At 32.6% G+C, this 12,996-nt stretch overlaps 1 protein-coding gene across 7 annotated transcripts in view; it reads left to right on the forward strand.

Moving 5' to 3' along the window:
• Positions 1 to 2,469: 2,469 nt before the first annotated feature.
• Positions 2,470 to 12,996, forward strand: part of LOC145263165 (uncharacterized) — a 1,002,407-nt gene continuing 991,880 nt past the window's right edge. For 3 of the 7 annotated variants that reach the window (XM_080120182.1, XM_080120183.1, XM_080120189.1), the window contains exon 1: positions 2,480 to 2,608. The gene's annotated coding sequence lies outside the window, so the exon portion shown is untranslated. Of the gene's footprint in view, positions 2,609 to 7,494; positions 7,658 to 12,996 lie in introns of all 7 variants that reach the window. The other 4 variants (XM_080120184.1, XM_080120181.1, XM_080120185.1 and 1 more) reach the window with 4 other exon arrangements.

Genomic DNA, 12,996 nt, shown 5'->3' on the forward strand with positions numbered 1-12,996 from the left:
GACATCCTCACTGTAATTTCTGAACGCATATACCATTCACTGGGCAAAGCGGGAGAGGGCAGAGCGGTAGCTCTAGATATATCTAAGGCTTTTGACAGGGTATGACATGAGGGTCTCCTCAGGAAGAGTAGATCATACGGTATCACTGGTAGAATACTTAACATAATTAAATCCTTCTTAGATAAGAGAAAAATCCAGGTTGTCCTCGACGATCGTAAATCTAAACAATATGATATAAATGCGGGAGTGCCCCAGGGATCTATCCTTGGACCTCTGCTGTTCCTGATATTCATAAATGACCTCCCCGACAAAATTGCCTCTGAGATGGGTATATATGCTGATGACACCACACTCTATAGCAGGCATGACAGGAAAACAAATGAACATATATCTAAAGTAATGGCAGAAACACTAGAGGATGACCTCCAATCAGTAATGGAATGGGGACAAAAATGGATGGTCACGTTCAATGACGCCAAGACAAAACTTGTTTCATTCAATAATTACAAGAAACCTTCTTTACCACCTATAGCAATGGCCAACGACTCTTTATCTGAGAGTACGTCTCTCAAGCTCCTTGGCCTAACGTTCACAGGAAACATGAGTTGGAACAATTACATCGAGAGCATTGCCATGGCCGCTGCGAGGAAGGTGGGCTCTCTCTACCGTGCTAGAAAACTTCTAACACCCGAAAGTATCCTGTACCTCTACAAGGCCACTATTCGCCCATGTATGGAGTATTGCTGTCATATTTGGGCTGGTGCATCGGCTACTAGTCTCTCGCTCCTTGACAGGGTTCAAAAGAGAGTCGCAAATCTGATAGGCCCTAAACTGGCATCTAAGCTTCAGCCTCTGTCCCATCGTCGAAACGTTGCATCCCTCTGCCTGTTCTACAAGTATTATAATGGTGAGTGCTCTGATGAACTGCAAGCACTTGTGCCCCCACGACGTAAACACCCTCGACAGACCCGACAAGCCGCAAAATCCCACCCCCACACTGTAGAGATCCCTAGATGTAAAAGATCTTTCTACTCCAGTAGTTTCTTCCCCAGAACTGCTAGACTTTGGAATTCCATTCCAGGTCACTGCTTCCCCAACTGTACTGACATGCATAAGTTCAAGTGCAACGTGAACCAACATCTCGCTGCCCTAATCCCTACATAGTACCCCAGTAGATGTTTCCCCTGATAGTAGCCCCCTACACCAAAGTGGCAATGTGCCTTGTTTGGGGTGAAAATGTAATTTAAAAAAAAAAAATATCTACAACCGTCATTTGCGAAAATATTAGAAGGAATGTTGTTTATGTTAACATAGGAGGTTGTGGCGATGACTACCATACTCAGACAAACATGCAGAGTATATGTTGATATAAATACTTCAACCAGTCTTTTTACGTGTTTTATTGCACTTTGTAATTTTTCTCAACCTACAAATTTGATACGTAAGCATATATCAATGGCGGCAGAATACGAGAGATTTGTTTGGTTTGTGTAATCTTAATCCAACTTTGTAGATGTTGTCTGTGTATGACTACTTTTCCTTCACCCTTTTATGAACAATTGAGGACTTTTGAAACACCATTCATGTGAATTATCAAGTAATAGTCGACTGACTTGCTTTATGGTGTAAAGTATTAGATTTCCCTGGTTATTGTTTCAGATTCAGGTTACCCACAAGATGGACCACGTGGAGCTTTAAAACATTCCTAACGAAAACAGTGAAATAGACGCGACAGAACTCGAACCTGCCCAATCAAGTTGTCACTCCGCGCCAGTATCTACTCTACCCCCAAGTCTTCCATATTTAACGATTACATTATATTGCTCTTCTACCCGGAAAACGTCGGACAGCTTAATTAATTATTATTATTATTATTATTATTATTATTATTGGCTCACATGGAGCTTTCACACAAGTCAACAAATGATCTGATTGGAAACCTGTGGTATTCTCTGGAAGCTGACTGAGAACAAGTCTCCCCAGACGTCTAGCTCTCTCCTCCTCCTCCTCCTCCTCCTCCTCCTCCTCCTCCTCCTTCGATAGCATTTACAAATAAATTTGCATCATTGCAACAGTCTCTTACCATTGATTTCTTGCCGGCAGTGGCCATTGGTTTATACTGGAATTTGAGTGGCACTAAGTCTCCCCAAGATTCCAGTTCTCTTTGCACTTGTCCAACGGAGGTCTGGCCAGTGCTCTCTCCTCGGTCTTTCCATCCTTCTTGGCCCTTCTCGGCTCTTCGGTATCACTTTTCTATTGGGGGGAACGGTAGTGAAACAATTATTATTATTATTATTATTATTATTATTATTATTATTATTATTATTATTATTGGTGTTGTTGTTGTTATTATTTTTTTATTTTTATTATTTTTTTATTTTTATTATTGACTCATTTAATTCTGAGGTTGTTGTGTGTTGTCAAAGCATTAACGGCTTGGTGCTTTCCCCACCCGACCTCGTCAAGAGGTCTTTCATAGCAATGTATCTATAGCAACGAATGACACAGCTGATAGAATTAAAACGACAATGTGTTGAGACTTTAAAATACGCGGACGGATTTTTTTCGGTGGGTATGAAACCAAAGTATCCTCGGAATAGCCAATTGAGTAAGTAGACATTCCTCTCTCTCTCTCTCTCTCTCTCTCTCTCTCTCTGTGTAGCCGTAGCACGTTGGGTTATAACCGCTTCAATTATTTATTACACCTTGATTTGATGTTTTAAAAATTCTCTGGCATTTTTAAACGATTATTCTTGGTTAATTAAAATTTAAAGCTGTTTACTATTAAATTATTTTTATGTAATTATTATTCTTTATTATTTTTATACTGAAGTAGTAAAAACACTCTTGTTGCCATTTAATTTACATAAGTGTTTGCGGTACAAACATACTTTAAACACATATGCAAATTATCGGAGACAAAAAGAGTCACCCTTCTTCCACATGATCAAGAAATATTGGTTAAGAAATATTAGAAAGTGGTTAAATTAAGAGTGAGTGGGGCGAGAGAAATAAAAAGTTAGAAAAGGCATCGGTTATTTGTTAAATCAATTATAATTTGGTCGACAATTAGAATATTATTAAATATAACTCAGTACCAGAACTAAGGTATGTTTTGGCATGTATGTTGCGTTATTGAAGTATACAGTGAAAAAATTAGTGAAACAAATGATGATGGCCTCACATCAATATATATATAGATATATAACTCTATATTTGTGTATATGCGTGTGTGTTCTGTATCAAATCTAAAAGCGTATCCTTATTGTAAAATGACGAAAGTTATCTGAAATTTCTGAGTGCACACTAAAGGGGGTGGCTAAAAATCGAATTTCGTGATGAGAGGTCGAGATTTTCAGCCCTAATTTTGTAAGAAAACATTTATTTTAATGTATCCCTATAAGAAATAAATCAGTATTTTTAAAAATATTTCTTTACCTTATTTTCAGACTAAGATTGGGGGGCACGTAGTACTCTTGAGGCATCCTTAAATGTCCAACAGGAAAAATAAATGCATCACATTTGGTAAATTATATATATATATATATATATATATATATATATATATATATATATATATATATATATATATACTCGTGAGCAAAAGAAAAAAATGGGCCAAACAAATTTTATATATTTTATTGCACTAAAAGTTATATTCAATAAAAAACAATTGAACAAGGAAACTTAAATGTGACTAATAACACAGAACAAGACATTTACTTTAATAAATGCTTAGGGTGGAATCGCATTCCCTTTTTATTTCTTTAAAAGATCAATCCTTTTAGACATGCTCTCAACCAAAGTGGAACACTGTGAAGAGGAGATGCTTTTCTATTCGCTTTGCACAGCTTCCCACAGTTTGTCATTGTTCGAAAAAGTTCTTCCATCCAATGCACGAGATATTATGGACCACATATTCTCGATTGGGTTTAAGTCGGGGCTTTGACCTTGCCAAAATATCACATTAATTATCAGAAAAAACATTTTTTTTTTACTTTAGCAGTGTGTGCAGGGGCATTATCGTTTGAAAAATAATGTTTTGAGATATTCCCAGCTTCTGGATACTTGGTAACAGTCCTGTTTTTAATATTCGAATGTATTCCTTTGCATTGATTGACTTCTCACATCTAATAAGTTCCCCAACTCCTGCTGCAGAAAAAGTTCGCCATACCATTATCCCTCCATCCCCGTGTTTAACTGTTGTTTTTAAGCAACTTGGTGAAAATCTTTCTCCAGTTCTTCCATTGCGCCGATCGCGAGCATCAATAACAAGACAAAATCTTGATTCTATCTAACAAGAAAACATTCCTGAACAAGTCTGCGTCTTTCTTGCCATAACATGAGAAATACCTATTTCTATCATTGTTCTTCTTAAATAAAAATGGCTTCCTTGCACACCTTTTAGAAGAAAATCCCATTTCTTTCATTCGTCTTGATATTGTATATCTCGAAAGAGAATTTTCAGCCACTGTTTTGAATTCTTTGCTATGGTCAACATAAATTTTCTTTCAATCCTTCAAAACATGAGAATGATAGTCCAGCGTGTAGACAAAGACAAAGGATAGAGGGTTGATTTAAACCTGTGGTCGTCCTTCAAAGTGAATGTTCTAAGGCGACTAGATCCAGATTTTCCTTTTGTAGAGGACTAGGATATATAAATCCTAATCCTGTTACAAAAGAAAAATAATGAAACGAATGGAATTGAAGGAAACAAAAACGCAATTGATGGAATAGATAAACATGTCGTTTATTTACTGTTGAAAGAATGAATGTTTTAGATATAACACGTGTTCATGTCCGCGTGGGTGTAACCATCGTTTGTTGCGGGACTGGTGGTGAAGAAAGAAAAGGAAATGAGTGTTCATCTCACTATCATTTGTTTGCGCGTGGGAAAAGAAGTGAGTAATATAGTAGAAATGAGAATGATAGTCGAGCGTGTAGACAAAGACAAAGGATAGAGGGTTGACATCAGTTAGCAGTCACCTACGCGAAGGTATTCTCAGGGACAAGTTGTAGATAGAGAGAGAAAGAGTGAGAATGTCAATCCAGTTCATGGAGAGAGAAAGCGTATAAAGTGTACATACTGTCTTTTAGCTCGTGCCACCTACATAGTAGCAGGGGACGTGACGCGCGCGGGCGCCCCGAAAGGGGAGCGAATGGCCCGACGACCGCTCAGCTCGGTGGTCTTTTGCACATGTGTGGATTTCCTTTGAAGGGGGAAGTGACGTTGTCCATGTGTGTGTACATGTGCGTACGTTAGCGTGTGTGTAGACACGTGAATGGGAGTGTATACGCGAACGTGAATATATGTACGTGGGTGGACGTGGGCGCGTATGTTTGTGTGCGCGTATGTATATGACAAGTAATATAGCTTGAAATGTGAACGCGTGTTTTTGTGTGAGACTAGAAAAGGCTCGCGCACTTTTGCCAAGCATTCGACTTCGAACCTTTGACCAATTCGCTTCACTACAGAAAGAGATGTTTTCACTTTTTCTTTTTTTTAAATATAAAAATCTGCTTGTAAGTCATTTTGGACTGCCTTAATCCTGCAATTCGGTTTTTTATGTCTTTGCCAAGATGCGGTCCTACTATATTTAGTAATAATTTTTCCACTTATTATTATATGCTATAATAATAATGATCTGCAAAATAGAAATTTTTAGTCAAAATTAACAAAAATTCATGGAAAAATATTGAAAAATCGATTTCTTCCTTCTTTCACTCTTGGCCCATTTTTTTTTTTTTTTGTTCATGAGTGTATATATTTGTAAATTTTGGCAGCATACATTTTTCAAGCACGTCTGATTGAACACGACAGAGTTATTCTGTTTACCAAATTTTCTGGATATCTTCCATTTTGCCGAGCGGAAAAGATTTCCAGAAAAATTGAAAAAAGAATAACTCTGTCGTGTTCAATCAGAAGTACTTGAACATATGTGTGTGTGTGTGTGTGTGTGTGTGTGTGTGTGTGTGTGTGTGTGTGTGTGTGTGTGTGTGTGTGTGTGTGTGTGTGTGCGTGTGTGTGTGTGTGTGTTAATCCCAAAGTGCTCAACAACCCATGTAGAATAGGCATGTTTTCATGCAACCGTCTCTTTCCTTAATTAGATGTTTCCTGAAAAAAAAGATGTTCCAAAAAAGTTTTATGCGTTATTTCAGAGACTAAATAGAACAAGTACATTTCTGTAAAGATTTAAATATATTTTTAAGGAAAAATACCGAAGGTAATCTGTATTAACCGGGAGCAATAACTTAAAAACTGAAAGCTCATTATTATTGATTTCAACACATTAAAACAGCTGAGCAATGGACTAGGCAGAAAAGAAAGAGAGATAAGAGTGATATATTAAAAAGGCAGGGATAAAATAGTGAAATATATAGAAACAAAATGATGGAGATAAGCAGATAGGAGTTTTAATAGAAAGGTTTTCTATATACCTTTTAATCTTTTGCAATTCACACGTTATCATATTTGAATGAATTGACGTGCATACAATCGTACAGTATAGGTACATAGAAAACGCATCTGTTGAGACCAGAAGGGAAAGTAGTAACCCTAGTTGTAGTCACCGCCACTAATGATTCTAATGATGATTAATTAAACAGAGCTAAGAGAAAGGAAATTAAATACTAAGGTTTGCGCGAACAGTTCCTATGTCTCTGTGTGTATAATCCTCGTGCGAACCTAACTTTCATACTTATACATTTCATTTTTACTTTTATATACTATTTAATCGAACATTTATTGAAATAAAAATGCATAAAATAAACAATATATTTAAAATCATGTTTAAAACGTAATCAAATCAATCAGAATGCATTTCGGTTTTATCGTAAACATGTCATACATTATAATCGCTCGTTAATAGTTTAAAATGCATTATATTGAAAATCTTCGAAATTTTAAAGATATTTCTAAGCATTTGAACTGTTGAATTTAAACTTGCCAGATTGAAAGTTTTGCGAGTTATTCAATTTTTTCATAACTTGAGATTGCAACAATAATAACTTAACTTTTCTACTGATTTTGTTGAATTCATAATGAGCAAATGATGGCATAATAACTAAAGTTAACTTTTCTACTGATTTTGTTGAATTCATAATGAGCAAATGATGGCATAATAATTAAAGTTAACTTTTCAACTGAGAAAATTTGACTAAAAATAAACAACAAAGAAACAAGCAAAAATATAGACTGCGTCTTCAACTGAAATTCTCAGTGACACGTGGAAGAATGAAAAAAGAACAGTACATTAATTAATACTTAATTTAAAGTCAGCTAGAATACTGACCATTTTGAATAAGGGTTGGATTCGATTTGATTTGCTCGTTTTACGGCATATCAACACATTTTAGATCACTATTATGCCTCTCATGAAGCGATGTTCGGTAAACAAACGCTACAGAATTTATGGTTCCAGAAAAAGAAAGATGTGAACTGTGATTGCGAAGTCGCAATACAAAATAACCAAAATTTTCTCTTCAATTGCGTAGGTGAATGGACAGCGGATCCCAGCACTTTCGTCCACGGCGATATTTTCCAGAAAGACAGAGAGCTAAAAATGTGGAAGCGGGGGAGACAGAGAAAACTAATCCCCGTTTCCGCTCATGACGTCACTTCCTATACCGGGTTAGCAGAGTCGATGGCTACAGAAAGGTTGAGCAGTTACTTTCATCGTACAATACAATGTTTACTTGATTCGTTAGCTTTTTTACAGCATATCAAACCTGTGTTATTTAATTCCACAAAATTTTCATTTGTTATCGATAAGTTTCTAGTTTAACCAAAATTCAACTTCATAACTTTCTCAACAGCATTAATGAATGAACAAGCGCAATAGATCTAGTTGTTGTGTTTTGACCCACATTATTTCTTCTTTTACTAATGGATTAGATTGCCACTTATCAAGACCAAAAGCCACTCGAAAACAAGGGTAAATGAGGTGAAATCATTATCATTTGAAGGATGAAGAATTTTATGCAAAGATTGAAATGATCAATAGAACAAACAGTTTATAACGCGCATTTGTTTAACTTTGGAATCGATCATACTACAGGGAATCAGTCCCGTAACAACGTATTACAAATACCTGAAGTCCCTACAAAGAAGTTCTGTCAATGAAAATCCCCACCGAGGAAGTAAGGAAATGTCCTGATCGTTTTTTTTTTGTTTTTTTTTTTTGTTTTGGATATATTAAGGAGAAGAACTAAATGGTTAGAGTTTAGTCTAGAAACTCCCATGAAAACAACGATAGAATAATGAGATAGTAACACCTGCGAGAATAAGATTATAAGAATCAGAAGAGACCAAGCTCTTCACTGTATTTTCAAATCGTTTGTGTGCTCTCTAAAGTCAAGTAAAGGGGATCTGGGAGGAACGTCTCCATGGGATAGTAGAAAACTATCTGAAAACGTATTAGACTTTTAAGAAGGCAGCAGAAGTCAGGAAAATCCTGGAGTGCGAGAACGATGCTACCATTTTTCCAATAACCTTAGCAACAAATCGATATACATCTTTTATTCATATATACATCTTTTATTCATATATATATATATATCTTTTATTCATATATACATCTATCATTCATATATACATCATTTATTCATATATACATCTATTATTCATATATACATCTTTTATTCATATATATATATCTTTTATTCATATATACATCTTTTATTCATATATACATCTATTATTCACATATACAACTTTTATTCATATACACATCTATTATTCATATATACATCTTTTATTCATATATACAACTTTTATTCATATATACATCTATTATTCACATATACAACTTTTATTCATATACACATCTATTATTCATATATACAACTTTTATTCATATATACAACTTTTATTCATATATATATCTTTTATATTATTTATGGTATTAATATATACATCTATTATTCATATATACATCTATTATTCACATATACAACTTTTATTCATATATACATCTTTTATTCATATATACATCTATTATTCATATATACAACTTTTATTCATATATACATCTATTATTCACATATACATCTTTTATTCATATATACATCTATTACTTATATATACAACTTTTATATATATACATCTTTTATTCATATATACAGCTTTTATACATATATACATCTATTATTCATATATACATCTGTCATACATATATAGATCTTTTATTCATATATACATCTTTTAATCATATATACAACTTTTATTCATGTATATATCTTTTATTCATATATACATCTTTTATACATATATACATCTATTATTCATATATACATCTTTTATTAATATATACATCTTTTATTCATATATACATCTATTATTCATATATACAACTTTTATTCATATATACATCTATTATTCATATATACATCTATTATTCATATATACATGTACTATTCATATATACATCTTTTATACATATATACAACTTTTATTCATATATACAACTTTTATTCATATATACATCTATTATTCATATATACATCTTTTATTCATATATACATCTATTATTCATATATACAACTTTTATTCATATATACATCTATTATTCATATATACATCTATTATTCATATATACATCTACTATTCATATATACATCTTTTATACATATATACATCTATTATTCATATATACAACTTTTATTCATATATACAACTTTTATTCATGTATACATCTATTATTCATATATACATCTTTTATTCATATATACATCTATTATTCATATATTCATCTATTATTCATATATACAACTTTTATTCATATATACATCTATTATTCATATATACATCTATTATTCATACATATATGTTTCTAGTTTAACCAAAATTCAACTTCATAACTTTCTCAACAGCATTAATGAATGAACAAGCGCAATAGATCTAGTTGTTGCGTTTTTGACCCACATTATTTCTTCTTTTACTAATGGATTAGATTGCCACTTATCAAGACTAAAAGCCACTCGAAAACAAGGGTAAATGAGGTGAAATCATTATCATTTGAAGGATGAAGAATTTTATGCAAAGATTGAAATGATCAATAGAACAAACAGTTTATAACGCGCATTTGTTTAACTTTGGAATCGATCATACTACAGGGAATCAGTCCCGTAACATATATACATCTTTTATACATATACACAACTTTTATTCATATATACATCTATTATTCACATTTACAACTTTTATTCATATATACATCTTTTATTCATATATACATCTTTTATTCATATATACATCTTTTATTCATGTATATATCTTTTATTCATATATACATCTTTTATTCATATATACAACTTTTATTCATATATACATCTTTTATTAATATATACAACTTTTATTCATATATACAACTTTTATTCATATATACAACTTTTATACATATATTCATCTTTTATTCATGTATATATATTTTATTCGTATATTCATCTTTTATACATACATACATCTTTTATTCATATATACATCTTTTATTCATATATACAACTTTTATTCATATATACATCTATTATTCATATATACATCTTTTATTCATATATACAACTTTTATTCATATATACATCTTTTATTCATATATACATCTATTATTCATATATACAACTTTTATTCATATATACATCTATTATTTATATATACAACTTTTATATATATATATACATCTTTTATACATATATACATCTTTTATTCATATATACATCTTTTATTCATATATACATCTATTATTCATACATACAACTTTTATTCATATATACATCTATTATTTTAGATCTGGGGTAAATGTCATACTTAGGAGCTTATCCAAACACATGACGTCCATTTTGATTGTGGCAAAATAGTGATGAATCTTGGTTTTCGAGGTTTTTAAAAGTGACAAACAACTTTTCCCCATTGCATTATCTGCTTTAGATCCGAAGAGAGATAGAAAGATAGAAATAGAGAGATAGAAAGTGAGAGAAAGAAAGAGAGAGAGAGAGGCAGCAATATGGTGATCTCCAGTTTTCTTTAAAGTGTTGACATGAACGGTTGTGTTGTCTGTATAATTGACAAAACGAATCCCTTCCCAATAAAAACAAATAAAATATATTTTAAATGATTTGGAATAGAAGTGAATTTTCATTGAAGATATGTAATCTCCCGAGTGCCATTCCAGGTAATAATGTTACGTGAAATCAACTTGCATTCTATCGGAATGCCATATCGACTATAAAAGGGCGCATTAAATAAACTTGTGTTACATGTTGTAAATTGTGAAACTTCTTCGTGATTGTTTAACCATTCGACTTTGTCGTTGTAGTGTGGATATAATGTGGGTCACTTACTGTGTTTCCGGCTCTTTTCAAAAGAACACGCACTTGTATGTACTTCTTTCTACGCGGCACAATCTTGCTCATAATCTGTGATATTTTGGTAAATTCTATTTCAACTAGAATTGAAAATCAGTCCTCTTTTTGAATGTATTTAACACTGATGCTCATATCTTGCGATGGAAAACGTGGAGCAATTAATACATAATGTGATTGGTTTGTCTTATTGACGTCACAATTGGTGCCTATGCACAAACACAACATTCGATACGATTATTTCTTTTGTTCGTTTGTTTTACGGCATAGCGACCCGTTGGTATTGTATACATCGAATCATACAAAATATGGTATACGATGTTTAAGAGATTTGGTGCGACTGTTTTACGTCACATAAACCCTGTGGGGGTAAAGGTCGAATACATCCTAATATGGAATACTGTTACCACATCCTAATATAGAATATTGTTACCACATCTTCGGAGTTTCCGCTCAGGGAACACTTTTCCAACTTAATCGAATAGAAAACCGACTTCTAAATTACATGAGGATGTCCTAGTCTTTCTCTACTCTATGAATTTTATAAGCTCAAATCCCCGTAAATCATTCACAACCAACTTGTCTTGACTTTAAATAAGTTTCCTGCTTTTGTTACATGTTGCAAATTGTGAAATCTCTTCGTAATTGTTTAACCATTCGACGTTGTCGTTGTAGTATGGATCTAATGTGGGTCACTTGCTGTGTTTCCGGCTCTTTTCAAAAGAACACGCACTTGTATGTACTTCTTTCTACGGGTAAACCCAAAACTAAATGGAACTTTCATAAGCAAACCTTTTTCCAAAAAAGTACTTATTTATAAAGCTATCAACTTTCTAATTAATATGATGGTTTTCATGTCCAACGTTAACAAATTCTTATTGAGTCATCCTCTTTAATCAATTTATGGCCAGTTTAAACGACCGTTACCAATCATTGCAACGTTGTGATAGTGTCGGCCTGATATATTTATTACCTTTTATCCTGGAATTATTTTTTTGATCTTGATAAGCGGTAACACCTTAGTATACATTTTAACCGAAATAAAATCCTATTGTATACAAATCATTAAACGTTGATTTTACAACTGACTTTTTGGGGGAACGGTAAAACAGATAATTAGACCCTTAAAATTAAAGTAATCCGTAAAAAGCTGGCAAGACTGGAGGCTAGGTTGCAAAATACGCTCGATCCCTATATCACATAAAAGGGACTAAATTTCCTAATCACCGTTATGTTACTATGCCAACAATATATAAACAATGATATCAGCAAGAAGTTCTTTTTCAAAAATATACAATATGAACATAACTTTAAAAAACACTACGTACAGAACGTTTTTGTTTCACAATATAAATAAAACATTTTTATTGTTTTAGATAAACAATATAAACCTTTCTTATTTTTAATTTTAAACAATATAAATAGAACCATTCCTCTAATGACCGATTATTAATTGTTATTGAAATTTGGATCACGTGTTTTTTATAAACGATTTAAAGTAAAATTTAATTAAACACGTGTATTCTCTTTTTTAGTTTGTATTTTGTTAGAGCCTCGAGTTACCGCAGACTATTATAAGAAGAGAAATAGATGATGCAGATACTAGTGGTAGGACGATTAATCGGAATCGGGAATCGGAAA

The sequence above is a fragment of the Euprymna scolopes genome, chromosome 38 (assembly GCF_053919585.1).
Source record: "Euprymna scolopes isolate OS-2025 chromosome 38, ASM5391958v1, whole genome shotgun sequence".
Taxonomy (NCBI): domain Eukaryota; kingdom Metazoa; phylum Mollusca; class Cephalopoda; order Sepiida; family Sepiolidae; genus Euprymna; species Euprymna scolopes.